At 37.8% G+C, this 19,544-nt stretch overlaps 1 long non-coding RNA gene across 1 annotated transcript in view; it reads left to right on the top strand.

The window, feature by feature from the left end:
• The first annotated feature begins 263 nt into the window (after nucleotides 1-263).
• Nucleotides 264-19,544, top strand: part of LOC141516278 (uncharacterized) — an 89,335-nt gene continuing 70,054 nt past the window's right edge. The window contains exon 1 of the long non-coding RNA XR_012476656.1: nucleotides 264-390. This is a non-coding gene — a long non-coding RNA (uncharacterized LOC141516278). The remainder of the gene's footprint in view (nucleotides 391-19,544) is intronic.

Genomic DNA, 19,544 nt, shown 5'->3' on the forward strand with positions numbered 1-19,544 from the left:
GACTTTTGCTTTGCAGAGAAAATTGTGCTCATAGGTAAAGGGAATACTTTTGTAAATTTTAATTGGTTCTAAATAGTGAATTTTATAGTGTAAAAAATAACTCAGAGGTATTTGTTTTGGCACTAGATACACAAGTTAACTGAATGGGTCACAAGTAGATGAAGTTAAATGCTGAATTTTTTAATTTGATTGTTTACAAGATAACAAAACTCACTGTGATTTCTAGATTTCTCATTTCACTTTCTTCACTTCATATTTTTTTTTCCAGAAAGGAAACATCACATATAATGGATCAAATGTTTGGACTTTTCAAATGTCAGGAAGATCTGACATTGCCTACTCTGTGAAAAGGGACAAGTGACTTATTCTACCTGAGTTTCAGCTACCTGTGTAAGTTATTATTATTATTCTTATTCTTATTATTATAAAAGGGTTGTTAGCTGCTTCCTTCTGCCTTTCATTTTAATGAAAGTAGGTAGACAGAACAACTTTCTTTGTATTTCCATGATGAGATTTTCAACACTAGAATCATTATATGGCTATTTTTTGTGTGATGTCTGAAAGATAGAATGTGTCATCTATCTGAGAATTATCGATATTTAAGGAATTATAGAAATACTTGTAAATACTCCATTGATTTCAAGGAAGAAAACAATTAGTTCTCCAATAGCCCTGTAGACATGGGGGGGGGAGAATTTTTTAATGCTACTTTTAAAGTGAATTTTAGCATAGAGTAGTCCTTTGCTGATTTGTAAGGTCAAGTCAATATTTTTATTGTGTGGAGAAAACAAAGAGAAAAGGTTTAGGGAATTTATAAGAATTGACTGCCAATTCTCTCCATTTACCCAGATTTCAAATCCCTATACATTTGTGGAGGAAATAAATACTATTAGTTTTCTTCCCTAAAATCACTCTCCCTGAAACCTCTCAGATTACTTTGTCTCCATCCAGTCCTTCAAATTCCTTGTTCCTAAGAGAATTTGTCTGGCCACCTAGGAAGAGGTAAATCATCTTTATATGGGAAGATTTATAACTAAAGAAAGCATAGAAACAATTTAGTTGAGTTCATCCTTAATTTACAAGGCAAGAATAACAGAAGTGTACCTTAATTGTCCTGGGCAACATGATAAATTATAATGATGGAGTTCACAAAGAATTTTTCTTCTTTTACTCTAACTTGTCTTCTGGAAAGTGCTATTTTAAATGAACTTATAGTACTGAGCTATGCATCATATTAATGCCTTGACATTACCAATGATCTTTCTGGCCAGACTTCAGTTTCAGAACCTATTTTGTATTCATCAATCAACTCTCTCAAAAATAATAGAATATATTCCTTCAATTTTGGTGACTGCAAGAATCAAGGATAATAGGAATTGATGATTATTTTTTAAAAGTGAATGATTCCAAGGAAGAGGAGAGAGAAAAAAATGAAAACAAATTTACAAACTTTGTTTCAGTTATTAGCCTCACAATGAAACTCAATTTGAAAAAAGTAAGAATTTAGAGTAATCTAAGTATTTAAGGTAGAATATATAGTCCCATAAATATCTTACTTTAGATTACAGACCAGACAGTATTGAGGTAATCATAATATTATCCTATTAGTGTACTGCTGAAACCATTGAAATCTGTCAATATTGATTAAAATATATTTATTAAACCATAAGGCATTTCTCCAAATAACTGAGGGCACCTATAGCTCATTTATATATATAATATTAATGTGGCAGAAAATGGAGTAAAGAACCATACAATAAATGGTCCATATGACACTAAATAACTGCTTATTACATTTGCCTGTGTTTGAGTTTTTAATTATTCCAATTGACAACAGAGAAGGGATTGTAAGTAGAAAATCACAAAATTTAAGATTTGAAAAGGACCTCAGAGGTGATCTGGTCTTACCTGGTGAAGAATTGTCTCTGTATTACATCAACTAAGTGTTCATACAGGTTTTGCTTGAAGATATCCAGTGAAGCTCAACCCATTACCTGCTAGAGAAACCCATTCCACTTTTGGAAAATTCTAATTATTAGAAAACAACCTTACCTGGAACTGAAATGTATTTTTCTGCAACTTCTACACTGCTCCTAGTTCTTCCCTTTTGGTCCAAATAGAACATTTAATACTTCTATCACAAGGCACCTTTCCCTATACTTAAAGACAAGTTATCATGACCCTCTCTCTACCCATACACACATGCACTCCTTTTCAGTAAAACAAACAAAACCTTCACAGGCCTTCATTAGCATAGTTTCTAGTTCTCTCATGATCCTAGATACCTGCTGCTCAATGTACACTAGTACTTTATCAGCATCCTGTTTTAAATAGTTTTTATTGAAGAGAATACAGTTTTCTAAATGTAGACTAAATCTAAGAATAGAGAACACAGAAAAGGACCTTAAACAAATGATATTTGAAAATAATAATACTAATAATATCGTTTATGTACTTTATACTATATACTAAACATTCTGTGAAGAATTTTACAATTGTTATTTCTTTTGATTCTGGAAACAAAATTGTGAGGTAGTCTATTGTTACTACCATTTTATGAAAGAGAAAACTTAGACAAACTGAGTTCAAATGACTTTCCCTGAATCACAAATATAGATCTTCTCTCAAATATTTTAGACTCCAGACCAATTATTCTGTCCTTGTGATTGGCAAATAACTATATGCAATGAAAAGCACATATTTCTGGAATTAACAATGTGCACTCATTAAGATTAATATGAAATGAAAAATGTCCTTTACACCCTCCTTTGCTTAGTACTTCATTGGCAGCTGACTATTTTGACTATTTCTTGTTCTGAATGTGAACTCTGAAATAATAGGATTTATCAAATCAAACTTTTGTTTGCAAGGAAAAATTGATCAAAAAAGATGTACATTCTACATTTTTTCCACATTAATGCAGATTGACCAGGCTATACAGCATGCATCTCCTGGCCATTTTGTCCTTAGTGAAATATTTTATTGAAAGTAAACATTGTTCTGGCCAGGAATAGTCCTGGGATGGGAATACTTAACTATCTCCTGTTATCTACTTTCTTCCACCTAGTCTCAGGAGTAGGAGACAAAGCAACCCAAAGGAAATGCATCTATTCAGTGTGAACCCTTATCCTAGTCAGACTAGAACTTTTAAAGAAGAGTGTAGCAATGATATCATCAGCTTTCGCTATAATTTGTTAAATGACTAAAGGAAATGGAGGAGGAAAAATGAGATAAGGATGTACAAAGTCAATAATAGTTTTCAATAAAGGAAAAAAATTAAATGAGTCAATGTGTTAAGAAAGGCTAACAAAGACTCTTAGTAAAAGGAAAACAGGCTGATTAAGTGAGAGGAAAGGGGCAGGAAAAGAGAGAATTGATTAAAAAATTGTTGTTGCATTGAAGCACCAAAAAGAAATCTATCTCATAGAAAGAAAACAGTAGGAGAAATAGACAACCAGTACATAGTGAAAACTGTCAGCATAACAGTTGATACAGAAATAACAAGCAATAGGGCATAATATTATACTTGAGAAAACAATATATTCAAGTTAATGCATTTCTGAGGAAATGTAATCACAACCTGGGCATTGGGAGGAAATGACTTCTCAGAAATATCCAATGATTGCAATACTGAAAAAAAAATCACAGAGTGATAGTGACAATAAATGAAAGGTGACCCTTAGGTGGACTACACCAACCAAATAAGCCAATCAATCTATTTGTAGAGAATCACTACTGGAGAGGTGAAGAAACAGTGCCACAAAGGTAGACAAGGAACAGACCACTTACTTTTAAATAGACAAACCAACCTGTGTAGACTGAGCTTGACTACAATACTAGATAGGTTTCTCTGAATTTATTGCATCCAGTAATAGACATGCATGAGTTTTAGATTTCTTGTTTTATCTGTATACCATTTTTCATCATGTTCAATCATTTATACACACTATTTATGCATTCATTTACAAATAAAAACCAAGTCCAAAATATATTCAAAGTGAAAAATGTATTAAGCAATGGTGGACCATAAAATTTGTTTAAAAACAACTTTCCTATTAAAGAATGATAATGCACTTTTTAAATATAATAGATAAAAAAGCAATCATTAGTTCCTCTTAGACTGATATTCAATTGGAAAAACAGTGAAGAAGGTTAAAAATTAGTTTGAAGAATTTTCTGACTCATCCTTCAACCCTCACCTTCCCTCAGGCTAAGCCTCTATATACTTTAAAGGACACTCAAAAAAAAAACCCTTGCCTGCTTAAAGGGGCCAATCCAGTTCATCTAGAGCATCCTGGTATATATAAAGCTCTGGATAGGATCAACAAAGAGAAAGAAAATCGGGGCGAGGGAAGGGAGCAGAACTAAAATGGATTGGAAGGAGAAGATGCTCCAACCACCCCCAAATTAGGGTCAGAACCCATCTCTTCCTTCAGGACAGTATAGGCAGTAATAATCACTTAATAATTACTCTCCAACAGCAAAAATAATGAATCAGATGTAACACTCATAGGTGAGAGACAATAGTGAATTTAATTTGATATGGCTAAAGTCAAAGTAAAATATAGTGTTCTCTTGAAGGCAACTAAAAAATTCAGCATGCATGTACAAGGATTAGAATGATCTATGAAGTTATAACATAAAGATGTCTATTTATTATATTTGACTGGGGATTCATTGTGGAGGTGTTACAGGAAATAATATTGGAAAAAAATCATTATATAAAAAGGTTCCCCCCAAGTTCACCTTTAGTAGGACACTTTTCTAATCATATGCAGTGTAAATGAAGGCCCAATGCCTTAGCCTGACATAGAAGAATTAAAATTATCACTTCAACCCAATCTCCCTAAAGGCCTTATCCTCCAAAGAAAATTTATTTCCTAGCCATAAAATAGGCTTTGCACTTTCCTACCACCACACTTTTGCTTATACCATTTCACATTATTGGGATGTTCTCTTTGCTTTTTCAAATCGTCTCTGTGCTTTGGGACATATGGGAAAACACAGGACTAGAAGGATAGCATTTTTTTCCAGTAATAACTATGTGTCAATATTTACTATGCTTTTACAAATATCTCATTTTATTCTCACAATAAACCTACAGGAAAGATACTATTTTATTCTCATTTAAAAGTTGAGGAAACTGAGGCAAACCAAATTTAAGTGACTTATCATAAGCACCAATTTTTGACCATGAGTACAAAATACAAAGGTTAGTCTAGTCCAATATTCAATAAATCCAATAAACATTTATTAAGCATGTATTAGGTCTCAGGGTAGGAAGTACTAAACTTGGAGTCTGGAAAACTCATCTTTCTGAGTTCAATTTACTAGCTGTGTGATCTTGACCAAGTCACTGCTTCAGTTTTCTTATTTGTAAAAAATAGATGGGAGGGGTAGGTAGGTAGCACAGAGAATTAATCACCAACTCTTGAGCCAGGGGGACCTGTGTTCAAATCCAGCCTCAGACACTTAATATTTCTTTAGTTCTGTGACCCTGGGCAAGTCACTTAGTTTTATTGCTTTGCAGAAACAGAAAAAAAAAAAGACAAGAGAAGGAATTGGCAAATCACTGCAGCTTCTTTGGTAGAAAACTTACAAAAAATCAGACTCACAACTGAAAGATAATTGAACAGCAATATGCCAGGCACTATGCACTGGGGTTAGAATGAATAAAGAAAAAACTTTTTTGCCTTCAAGGATTTTAAACTCTAAAGAGGAAAAGTTTAAACCTAGTAGGGGAGCAGTTGTCACCCTCCAAACTGAGAAGAGAGGAGGATGAGGGGACTGAAGTCAATCAAAGTTTGAGTTAGTTGCAAGGTGATGAGTTGAGAAGGTTAACCTTCTCTTAGGAGATGAACCTTCTTTCTTGGAGTTGAAACTTGACACCTCAACAAATGCAAAATCCAATTTCAATTGGAAGATATTTTAGAATGATTGCTTATAATATATTTTCTCATAGAAATTTTTTATTAAAAAAATCAAACATATAATAATAAACAAAGTTGGTCTTTGTTGCTCTCTTTTTACTTTGCCAAGAAAACCTCAAATGAGGTTATGAACAATTTGATATTATTAAAAAACAACAAGGATGGGTGGCAGGTAATTCAAACAATAAATTCCAATAATAAACATTGATTCTTTCCCCAAAATATTTGTAAATTTTTTTGTCTCCAATTTTCTTTTACCACAAATCTGTGAAGTGAACCTTTTGTGAACCTCCTTTTCTCTTTCAAAGTTTTTTACTTCCCCATGTATCTGTCTTTTGTCCTAGATTTTTAGGGACTGAGCAATATACTATGTTTCCAGATTTTTACCCCTTCCCACTCAAAATTTATTTCCCTGTTTCTCATTCTCATAGGATACTATTCTCTAAGAGTAACTAAATAAATTATACTAATTTGAAAAGAAGTCTTAATAATTGATGATTCCATACAGTATGCAACCCTCTAAGATAGCACTTAATTTTAATAAATGTCTTCAATGCCTTAACCAAACTCCTCAAGGATATGAGATTTTATTGGTATGATACTCTATATATTGACAAAAAATTGCAAATCCTGTATAATTTAATACCTTGTTCTAGAGAATTGCTGTGTCCTAAAAAATTCAAAGTGGTGATGAATCTCTCTGCCTTAAAAATAGTCCTCAGATAACAGATAGTTCATTACTAGTGCATTATTTGAATATACTGGTGCATCTAACTCAGTACTGTATATGAATGCTTATATTCATTTGACATAGCCTTTAAAGGTTAAAGATCTATTTCACATAACAATGCAACTTTGAAATAAGATTTTTGTTGTTATTCAAAATTATGAGTGATATGGCATTTTAAACATGTGAATGGACCAGTGGGGATTATTATAGTAGCGGGGTAGTTTTTTTGCTTCACTTCACTTCACTTCACTTCACAACAGACAGATAGCCATCTCTAGTATTGACCATAAGCATGAAGTGAATGGCTGAATATGAAATTATTAATTGCATCCTGAACTGCTAATTAGGTTTTCATTAAGCTAACTAAAATATTTCAATTTCCCATATGCATAAAATCAAAAATGATACTGAGAAAAATCAATTATAAGAAATAACAAAATTTTGATAAACTTAACTTTAAGAAATGCCTTTCATTTAGTTTTATAGAGTAAGATGCATATTAGTCTCCTTGCTAATCACACTTTGTATTAGGTAGAGTTGAAAAAGGTCATTGTAGCTATTTTAATAAAGATTAGCACTTGTGTTTGAATTGGAAATCTGAGTTATATTCATTGTCATCTGTTTTATCATGTAAGAATTGCTTAAATAAAGTTCCTGCCTTTATTGTCAGTGCTGAAAGTCCAATATGTCTTTAGATTTTTCCTAATTACTGTTACACTCATTCTGGTCCCCTTAACTGCCCCCACACACACACATTGATAAGTCATCTAGCTTCACTCTCTAAAATTGCAAAATTGGCAAAGAAGTTGCCATCTGTATTACTTGAGGGAGTTTACCCATCAAGAGTCCACTACCCTAATGAAATCACAGATTTGAAAAGTCTACTCATAACCAGAATTTATTTCTCAATATCAATATCAATATAAATTCTCAATATCAATATCAATTTCACCATAAAGTGAAGGAAGTACTTTAGCACCTCTCTAGTTAACTCAGACAAATATCTATAATATAGTAGAAAATGATCATATGTTTAAAAGAGAATTCTGGGGGGCAGTGGATAGAGCACTGACCCTGGAGTCAGGAGTATCTGAGTTCAAATCCGGCCTCAGGCACTTAATAATTACCTAGCTGTGTGACCTTGGGCAAGCCACTTAACCCCATTGCCTTGCAAAAAAAAAGAGAGAATTCTGGAAGGAGAATAAGATTTGAGATGTAAGTTGAGGCTGATTGTGGAAAGCCTTTAATAAAAGGTTAGGCTGAATTTAGGCAATGATGCCATTGAAGACTTTTGAGCAGGAGAGTGATTTCTTTTAAGTATTTTGTTTCATCTTCTGTTAATCTGAGCAGTGTATATCTTGGTAGATATTTATCTATTTCACTCAAATTGTTGAATGTATTGACATACAGTGGGGCAAAATAGCTCCGAATTGTCTCCTCATTAGTAGTGAGTTCACCTGTTTATCAGTTTTGATACTGGCGATTTGGTTTTCTCCTTTGTTTTTTTAAAATCAGATAATCCAATGTTTTACCTATTTTACTGATTTTTTTCATGAAACCAACTCTTAGTTTTATTTATTAGAGCAAAGGTTTTCTTGATTTCAATTTTATTAATTTCTTCTTTGATTTTCAGAGATTATAATTTAGTATTAAATTGATTATTTTTAATATGTCCTTTTTCTAGTTTTTTAGTGGTATTCCTAATTCATGGATCTCCAATTTCTCTATTCTATTCATATGAACACTTAGATGTATAAAATTTCCCTTAAAAACTGCTTCAAATCCATCCCATAAATTTTGGTATGGTGTCTGATTGCAGTCATTTTCATGGATGAAATTGTTGATTATTTCTATAATTTTTTTGATTTGATTCACTCATTATTTAAAATTAGTTTGTTTAGTCTACAATTATGTTTTGGTTTATCTTTTGCCCATTATTAAATGCAATTTTTATTTCATTATGATCTGAAAAAACATTTATTATTTCTGCCTTTCTGCATATTATTGAAAGGTTTCTAATGTCATAGTCCATGGTCAATTTTGGTATAGATACCATGTACTGCAGAAAAATTAGATATTTTTTTCTATCCCCATTCAGTTTTCTCCAAAGATCTATCATATCTATGCTTTCTAAAATTCTATTCACTTTCTTAACTTTGTTTTTCTTGTCCTTAGATTTATCTAATTCTGAGAGAGGGAGATTGAGGTCTCCACTATTATAGTTTTATTGCCTATACCTCCTTGAAATTAATTTAGCTACTCTTAGAATTTGGATGCTATACCACTTGGCACATATATGTTTACTAATTATTGAACTTTATTGCCTATGGTACATTTTAAGAAGATGAAATTTCCTTCCTTATTCCTTTTAATAATATCTATTTTTGCTTTTGCTTTTTTCTGAGGTCAGGATTACTAGCCCTGATTTTGTTTGGGGTTAGGAACTTCCGTGCTGACCTATTATTTAGCTGAGGCAGGACCCATGTTACTATTTAGTTTAATTGGAATCTGGGCTGCTATCTAGTCAAGCCAGGACCTGGACTGTGCTGTGACTCAGCCTCTCATTGTCTTTTTGACTCTCCAGTTTATTCTGGACTATACTTTCCCTTTACTCTTGAAGAGACAGACCTTTAATAAAGAACCTCTATACCCTCTTTAAATTGAGAATTTATTTTGCTCTTTTTTTGGTAGGATCTGTAGCTTTAATGTCTATGTAGAAGCTTCATTTAAAGCTTCCTGAGCATGCCAGCTTTGCATTGCCATCTTGGCTCCACCCCCATAAGTTCTCAGGAGAGGGATTTCTTAACTGCCTTTTAGGAAGTACTTTAGCAGCAATGTTTGAAAGATATTGATGAAGTGAAAGATGAAAAGCAGTAATATTAATTAGGAATCCATTAAAATATTTTAGCACACATCTATCAGTATGTTGGAATTGCAGGTGGATGGATGCAATATGTATTTCACAGGTAGAAAAAATAAAACTTGGTAATTAGATGGAGAGGAGAAGAGGTAAAGAGTGACTCAGATTTCAAGTGATTGGAGAAATTGCTTGGATAGCAAAAGAAATGGAGAAGTAGGAGGAAGATGAGATTAGTTTGGAATTGACCAGAGGAAAATGAATAAAGAATATCAGAAAATACAGTATATGACTTTGTATGATGGGATGAAGTACTCTGAGAGAATTGGGGATGGACTGGAGTGGGTGGAAGACTTGAGTACTACTCACACTTAAGGAGCTAACGCTGAAGGAAGAAGAAATAGCAAGGTCCAAAGAAGAGATCTGAGAGTTTTTTATACTCTCATACACTGTCACAGTGGAAATCTGAGATAAAGAGAACTTGCACCACATACAATATTAGAAAAATCTAATAAAATGCTAAAAAATTAGATCCTCAGCAGCCATAGATAAATTTGGAGTTTACAGAGCTTATTTTATAATCATAAAAGAGGGATGATAAAATTACAGATTTTGGTGAAATTTGTTTTGGTTGAATAGGATGATTCCTGACACTAGACTTGAGGTTAACCTAGGAATATTCTGGAACATTCTGAGGTAAACCAGGCACTATTGCCAAAAATAGGGGTGTAGGCATGTCAGGAGTATTTCAAGGAATGATAATTATTGATCTGTTTATCTTGTTCCAGTTTTACATCAGTCAGTCTTGATGTCATGGAATTATTGTGATAACTGGAAAGTGATGTTACTTGCCATAAGCACTGCTGAGAGTGCTTAGTCAACTGTGAAAAGAAATTTGGATTTCTGTGAAATGGGGAAATGTTCATTCTAGCTCAGTTTGTCAGGAGCTTAGTTCAACTAAGCTTAGTTCAACTACTCAGCTCTATCATACTATGGTGTTTATCTCTCACTCTACGGCTACCTGAACCTATGTTATATATTAAAATAAATCAACTGGATAATAAGTATTGACTTAGCTAAATATTATTTCTTTCAACCTACCCACTCACTAGTTTACATAGTTGGGGTATTATGAGTATGGAATAGTGTATATAAAATCAGTCATTTTTGATATGTTGATTGTTTTCTGCTGATCTGTTTCTTTTTCCTTTACTCTTTGTTGTAAGTGGTGGTTCTCTGGGAATAGTTAAGGTAATACATGGGGAAATGCAAGTAATAGAAATGCAATTTATTAATAAACAGAATAGATAGCAAAAGTGCAGATAAAGAGCTATAAGGATTGAAAAAGAACCAATAGAAAGAAGTTATCAGAGAAATTGAGCTAGGGAAGTGGATTGATGAGTCAGACTATTTTCTCAAGGGACCAATATAGATTTAGCTTTGTTTAAACTCTATATTTATTTTTTAAATGTTATACCAATATTTTATTAAAAATTCAAGGATTTGTTATTACAACCCCTTAGTATTACAGTGGATGGCTTCATAACCTCACCCATTTAGAAATTTTTTTTAAATTCATGGATTTAGAGACATTTTCAGAGTACATCTAATTTATCCACTTTTTTGCATTTGAGAAAAATGAAACCATCAGCAGTGAAATTTGTTCAAGGTTACATAGTAATCAAGGCAGGTTTTGAATCTAAGTTCTCTGTTCCCAAAACCATTGCTTTCCCCAATGTTCCATATTTCTTTCCATGACTTGATATGACAGAAAAATTTACCATTCTGGAATTCTATAAATATAACTTAATCCTAAGATAAAAGGCATATTGAGTCTAAACTTTTTCTAAGTTGATACGATTTTCTAGAGGTTACACTTCAATAGAATCAGTTTTTTAAAAGGGCTACAGTAAATATTAAGAAAATGTCCCAATTTAAGCATCCAAATGGTCTTATCATTCATCAAAAAAAATAACAAGAAATCTGGTTTGGGGATATTTGGCTACTTTCTTATAAAGAGACCATATGTGTTTGCAAGAAAAGTATGGAAATTTTTACAGTTTGAGGATAAATACCTCTTGCAGAAGAAGAAAACGTAAAGAAATTATTTTAAGAATTTTGTAAGCCTTTGCAAATTAAATCAATGCATATTTGGATTGTTGAGTGAGAATAAGGTGAGAATAATTGAAGACAGAAAAATAAATTGGACAATATTGAAAAAGAATAGAGAATAATAGAGGTCAAAGGTTTATAGAATTTACAAAATCTCATCAACATAACATGAATATTTTTATTGAGAAAAGAATTAGGAGGTGTTGATCCTACCAAAACCTGAATTACATTCTTCCTCAAAGAGATTCATTATCTTTTAACAACCTGGGAATGACACTGGACTGATGATGAGAGTTATTTAGAAATTAGCTGTCTTTGTACACTTATACCATCAATTTTTTAGGGAAAGGATTCAAATTAGAAGGAAGAACAAAAATGAGAAAATTATATTTTGTGTAACTAAATTGAGATATATATGGAGGGAAGGACAGAAATTGATTAAAATAATTTCATATTTTTAACTAATATAAAGAAATTTTGATAGTGAGAAGATATAAGTGACTTAAAAGTATCTCAGTTGGCTAACACTAGCATGCAAAGTGGAGAGATAACAAATTTAGAATATAAACTCATTTGAAGGATAATGGAAAAATAAACTATATAACAGAAAAGCAATATAGGTTAAAACTAACAAAGATACTTTAGTAAGAGTCCCAATGAATCAGATCATTGCAAATATTTTTTTTAATGATCTTTTATTTTTACAAATATGTGTTGTGAAAGTTTTGCATACATATATCTTTATGTCACAAAATTTCCTGTCACCCTCCTTCCTCCCTCCCTCCCCTCAGGAGTGAATAGCCACATAAACAGTGTACAAATATATTTGTGATAAACATAGATTAGTTATTTTTGCTATGAGGAATTAGGATTAAGGAAAATAGATACATAGATTTTTTTTGATAATGTTCATCAGATTCTGAAAGTTTATTATTTTTTCAACTTTAAAACAAAATATCTTTTGGTTTTGATGTTTTTCTACCTCTGAATGGTGATAGTGTTGTCCTTAGCCGATCTAATATGGTTGTCCTAACTGTCTGAACTGCCGAGAGGAGCTGCTTCCATCAAGACTGATCATTTCACAATGATGTTGATGTATACATTATTCTCTTGGTTCTGCTCCCTTCACTCAGCATCAGATCTTGTAAGTCCTTCCATGCTTCTCTAGAGTCCTACCATATATGGTTTTTTTTGTTTTTTTTTTTGGCTTGTGTAAGGCAATCGGGGTTAAGTGGCTTGCCCAAGGCAACACAGCTAGGTAATTATTAAGTGTCTGAGACCGAATTTGAACCCAGGTACTCCTGATTCTAGGTCCAGTGCTTTATCCACGAAGCCACCTAGCCACCCCCATATATGGTTTCTTATAGAACAATAGTATTCCATAGTATTCATGTACCATAACTTGCTTAACCATTTCCCAATTGATGGGCATTCACTCAATTTCCAGCTCTTTGACACTACAGAAAGAGTTGCTATGAATATTTTGGAACATGTGGGTCTTTTCCTGATTTTTATGATTTCTTCTGAATATAGGCCTAGATTAGAATTGCTATGTCAAAGAGAATGAAAATTTTTGTTGGTGCTTGGGCATAGTTCCATATTGCTCTCCAGAATGGTTGGATCCGTAGGCAGGTCCATCAACCAAGCAATAATGTCCCAATCCTCCCATAATCTCTCCAACACTGATCATTTTCCCTTTTTCTCATCTTAGCCAAACTGATAGGTATGAGGTGATCCTCAGAACTATTTTAATTTTTATTTTTCCAACCAATAATGATTTGGAGCATTTTGTTCATATGATTATATATTATTTTAATTTCTTAATTTGAAAAATGTCTATTCATATCCTTTGACCATTTATCAATTGGGGAATGACTTGTAACCTTATAAATTTGATACAGATTTCTATATATTCCAGAAATGAGACTTGTATCAGAACTTCTAATTATGAAGATTGTTTCCCAGTTTTCTGCTTTCCTTCCAATTTTGGTAGCATTAAATTTATTAGTTCTAAACCTTTTTTAATTTAATATAGTCAAAATCATTCATTTTGCAGTTTATAATGTACTATATTTCTTGTTTGGTCATAAATTTGTTCCCTTTCCATAGATCTGATAGATAAAGTATTTCTTGTTCTATTAATTTATCTATGATTTCATCCTTTGTGTCTAAATCTTGTACCCTTTTGACCTTATTTTGGTATAGGGTATGAGATGTGGGTCTATGCCTAGTTTTTGCCATACTATTTTCCAGTTTTCCCAACAATTTTTGTCAAAAAATGAGTTCTTATTATAAAAACTAATGTCATTTGATACTACTTCTTTTGCACTTATCCTAATTCATTGCTCTATTACTCTATTTCTTAACCAGTAAAAGACATTTTTGATGACTGCTGTTCATAGTATAGTTTTTAGAATTGGTAGACCTAGGCCACCTTTCTTTAGATTTTTTTCCCCATCAGTTCCCTTGCTATTCTTGACCTTTTGATGATCCAGATGCATTTTGTTGCTATTTTTTCTAACTTGCTAAAACAGTTATTTGGTAGTTTGATTGGTTTGTCACTGAATAAGTAATTTACTTTAGGTAGAATTGTCATTTTTATTTTGTTAGTTCAACCTAGCCATGAGCAATTGACACTTTTCCAATTATTTGGATATGACTTTATTTGGTGAGAAGTGTTCACACAGTTTCTGGTTTGTCTTGGGAGGTAGATTCCCAAATATTTAAATTTTCCTTCTATCTCTTGATCTTGGGCTTTGTTCACACACACACACACATACACACACACATACGCACACACGCACACACACACACACACACACACACATATATATAATATATGTATATATTATATATATATATATATATATATATATATATATATATATATAAATGCTGATGATTTGTGTGGGTTTATTTTATATCTTGCTAATTTGCTGAATTTATTAATTGCTTCAAGGAGTTTTTTAGGTGATTTTCTCAGGTTCTCTAAGTATACCATCATATTATCTGCAAACAGTGAATGCTTTGCTTCCTCATTGTCAATTCTTATTCCTTCAATTTCTTTTTCTTCACTTTTTGCTAAAGTGCCGGGTTTTTATTTACAACGCCGGCTTCTTTATGCTAGTCCGTCCTCTTACTCACCAGTCCAACGCGTGATGAGTCTTCGGGGTACCTCCGGCCCCCACTCTTTGATGGGGGAAGAACCAGACAGAGCGCCTGAGGTGGGTAATGAGTCTTTATTCTTCTGTGACCACATTCCCGCTCTTTTTTCCCCCCACCTCTCAGCAGACACTTTTATCCCCTCTGTCCTCCCTCCCATGAACTCTTACTCAATGAGGGGCCGAGTTCTGTAACATTCCCTTATAAGGTGATTATGTTTCCCCCTCTAAGCGACCGCCAAGCCTCTTCCCCCCGCCCCCAACATCTCCCCCTTTCTGTTTTACAAGGTTATCACTTGGTGTGACCTTAAGCGGTGCTGAGGTTAGCCTTAAGCGGTGTCATTTCTACTGGCCTCTGATAGCCGGGGGCGAGGAACCCTGTCTTAGGTCATCTCCTTCAACCCAGGACCTTGCCCGTCCTAGGCGCCCGACACCCTCAGGGCCTGTCTTAGGTGGCTGGGTCAGGAGAAGTTGCCCGTCTTGGGGTTTACCTCGTCTTACCCCTAGGTGTCACATGTCATGCATGGCGGCTAGCCAGACTTGGGGATCCGCCGGGGGCGAGGAACCCTGTCTTAGGTCATCTCCTTCAACCCAGGACCTTGCCCGTCTTAGGTGGCTGGGTCAGGAGAAGTTGCCCGTCTTGGGGTTTACCTCGTCTTACCCCTAGGTGTCACATGTCATGCATGGCGGCTAGCCAGACTTGGGGATCCTCCCCCGTCTCCATGGCCATGAAGGCTTTCTGAGTAAGAAGCATATAGCCCCTCTGTCGCCTAGCTAGGCGGCAGAAACAGACAACAAGTAGGGTGATTCCCAGAATCAGCGTCCTTGTTCACCCTCAAGGGGGTATCCTCCCGCCATCTGGCAATCCCTCCATGGTATGGGATCCTCGATGTCTTCCCCTGTGGCCACACATGAGGGGCCCCACCGAGGCAGAAGGGAGCCCCATCGATGTATTGGTCACTAGCAGGCGAGGGTAGATCGGGGAGTTCCGTGCTACCGGAAGGGGAGAGGGAATAACTCGGAGTATTCCCCATGTCGGATTTCCTTCAGATGGAGCACCTCCAAGGATCCCTACGATGATCAGAAGGCCTGAAAAAGAAAGAAATTCCTCTCACCCCCCGTAGGGTTGGGCATTAATCAAGGTCTCTTATCTTGTAAACAGGGAGCCATCTTTCTGGCTCTTCTATCTTATCCTCGGGATGAAATGACAGGTGGCCCTGTCTTCTGTTCTTTACCGTTACAGGGCCATGCCAACCTCCCTCTTCATCTCTCCACATGACTTTAGAGCCTGGTAGGGCCTTGGTGGGAGAGGGCAGGAGCGTTGGTTCTTTCTTAGCATGTCCTTTTGGGGAGAAAAATCTCTGGGCGGCTGTAGTGCCGTCATCCCTGACTTGTAGGAAATTCATGGTAAACAGTACCTGAGACAGGTCTGAATGGGTCAGTGACCTGCCAACTCCCCCTTTCTGTTTAAAAAGATAGGATGTAGCAGAGTATCCATGTAAAGCTGGCACAGGGTGGGGCTATTGGCCATTCCCTGAGGTAGGACGGTGAACTGATAACGTTTACTGGGGGCTTGGAAATTGATCGCGGGGAGGGAAAAGGCAAATTTTTCTTTGTCCTCCGGGTGGAGGGGAATGCTATAGAAGCAGTCTTTAACATCAATCACTATAATAGTCCACCCTTGCGGGACTGCAGTGGGCATAGGGAGACCAGGTTGGAGGGTCCCCATGGGTACCATGTTGGCATTTACTGCCCGAAGATCAATCAACATTCTCCAACTCCCCCCTTTCTTTTTTATGACAAAGACGGGGGAGTTATACGGGCTAAGGGACGGTTCCACTTTGTTCTCGTGCAGGAGGGTCATTACTATGTCTGTGAGGGCGATGAGCTTTTCTTTTGTCAGGGGCCACTGCTCAACCCAAATAGGTTTCTTATTAATCCATGTTATTCTGGGGGAAAAGCTCATCTCTAGAGTGGCCCCAATTAATTTCCCCGCAGGCTATCAGGGGTGGCAAGTGTCAGGTTAAGCTGGCTCAAGATATCTCTACCCCATAATGCATAAGGGAGGTCGGGTAGGCACAGTGGGGTGAAGAGTCCAGATTCTTCCAAAGCTGACCACTGTAAGGCGTGTGCTGCTTTCATGGCAGATCTATTGCCCCCCACCCCCGTCACTGCTTGAGGGCTCTGTAGGAGTGGCCACTCGCGCCTCCACTGTCCCCTATTTATGACAGAGCAATCGGCTCCAGTGTCAATTATCCCTTCGAGCTTCTGATTTTCCACCGTGACGGTTAACAGTGGTCGCCCAGAGCTGACCGGGTGGACCCAGTTCACATGAGCGGGAGGGGTCCGCAAGGGCAGCGCCTTTCCTACCTCTTGGCCCTGTTTTACCAAGGTGGGAAAGGGGTGGGGGTTTGTGACCCTTACGGATGTGGGACTTCCGGGACCAAAAATGACCTGGGTATGGGTGACTAAGTCCACACATCTCTCAGCCCCTGTGATGAGCGCTGGGAAAATATTTAGCTCAATGGGAATCATCGAGGTTTCCCAAGGCCCGATCTCTCTCTGCTGTGTCCCTTCTCTATAGTCAACCCTCACGGGGATAGTCACAGTAATGGGGCCGCTGTCTTCGAGCACGGGGGGGGGGGGGGGGGGGGGGGGGGCCCGCGGCCGGGCCCCTCCCTTTCCCTTTTCCCGACTTCCCTTTGGATCGGCAGAACCTGGCTATGTGACCTGGCTTTCCACAGGAATAACAGGTCGGAACTGAAGTGGAGGGGGGCCGCTGCCTGCACTGTGCTTTGAGGTGCCCTGGCTTTCCGCACCCAAAACAGGTGGGTCTCACCTGCATACCGTGAAGGGCGGTCAGGAGGCTATCCTCCCGGTTCTCCATGGCAGTCACTAAGGCTTGAATTGAATCCTCGCTGGGCATGTCCAGCAATTTGTCAACAATTCCTTCTAATGAAGCGTCGGGGGGAAGGCTGCTAATGGCTGCGATCCCTTTGGGGCGAAGACCCTCTTTAATCAATTGTCTCATAAGTAGATCAGATCCCGGGGTGTCTCCCATTATACGAGTCACTGTCTCTTTAACCTCGTTCACAAATGAGAGGGGTGTCTGATCTGCTCTCTGCTTCAGCCCAACCAACTTCTGTGTGGCTCTCCCCCCTTTCATGGCTCCAATCTTATCCCAAGCTGCAACATGTGTTTCTTTAACAGTCTCTAGCTCAAACTGGCCATACTGGGCCTGAACAGCAGGGTCAGTATAGGCTCCAGTTCCACACAGGAGGTCAATGGCTAAATCCAGGGGAGTATAACCCCGGGATTTTGCCAGCTTAGAGGCCTCTCTGCGGGCCTGAGCCTTAAAAGCTAAATATAAGGAGGCATCTAGGCACGCGGCTGCAATTTCGTCAAAGTCAGCAGGGGTCCAAGGGTGCGTAGCAAAGAGGTTTTGCATCAGTCTTTTTACATAAGGGGAGCTTGGGCCGTATTTAGTCACGGCCTCCTTAAGTTCCTTAAGCATCTTAAAAGGGACAGGGCGGTAGTCTCGGGCTCCGGTAAGGGGGTCCGTAAATACCGGGTAGAGGCCCCAGTCATCCCAGTCCACCTCCTCCCCTTTCTCTATTGCTATGGAGGCACTGGTGGCAAGTAGGCCGGATGGGCGGAGCCCTTGAGGGGATCTCTGAAGGGCGGACAAGGAACATGGGGGATTTTTTGCCTCTGTTTCCTGGCTGGGCCGCCAAGCCTGGGGCGCGGCAGCTGTCCAATCAGCGCGGACTTCTCCCTCCTCGTCAGCAGCCTCCCGGTCCCACCTACTCACGCTCCTCTTCCTGCCACCCCTGAGGGCTGTTTGCACCCCTCCCTTCCCGCGCTCGGAAACTTCCGGCCCTGAATCTCTAAGTGTGCCACATTCATCGCCCTCCCCCTTTTCATTCTGTCTCGGTAAGGAGGGGCATGCGGCATTTTCTTCTCCCTGGGGGCCCCTTGTTCCCCCATTGTTTCTTCTAAGTTCCTCCCACGGATACAGGGGAGGGGGTGGCCTTCCCTCTTCCTCTGAGCCCTCTGAATCCGATCCCGCCAACGAGCTACCCACCTGAGTGCTGATTGTTCGTGCCAAAGTCACCTTCTGGGGATGCAGGGCTGCATCCACTATCTTATACACTGTAAAATCCTTGGGGGTCAGTTTTCCCGGGCAGGTGTCATTATAGGAGGCCATCTGCTGCCCTACCACCTTCCATTTATCTGGTTGGATCCCACTATGTTGCACCCAAGGGCAGATGTTCCAGATATTCTCAACAAAAGCACGGCACGTCTTGATAGGTAATTTACGGCCATGCTTAGCGCAGAGTTTATAAAGCTGCGCTGCAACGGCCTCTTTTTCCTCCGGCTCAAAGGCGGGAATACTATTCCGGCCCCCCATGCTGTCTACTAGCCGAGGCTGCAATCCTAACAGGTGGCAGAACTGGAAAGTTCCCGTTCGGCAAAAGAGAAGGAGGCAGCAGGGCACAATCAGACAGGCCAGCACGGCAAGGAGCGTGATTAGAGCAGAAGGAGAAAGGGGAGAGAAAGAAAGCATAGTCAACACAATAGGGATATGTCCCTCAGGCAATATCTGAGAGTAAACGCCCTCTCCTTCCTCCCGGTCAGAAACGACCGAGGCTGTCTGGAGAATCCGACCAGCGGATTCAGACGTTCCCTAGCAAAATCAGGTCCCGGGTTTCGGCACCACTTGCCGGGTTTTTATTTACAACGCCGGCTTCTTT

This window comes from Macrotis lagotis, chromosome 3, assembly GCF_037893015.1.
Source record: "Macrotis lagotis isolate mMagLag1 chromosome 3, bilby.v1.9.chrom.fasta, whole genome shotgun sequence".
Taxonomy (NCBI): domain Eukaryota; kingdom Metazoa; phylum Chordata; class Mammalia; order Peramelemorphia; family Peramelidae; genus Macrotis; species Macrotis lagotis.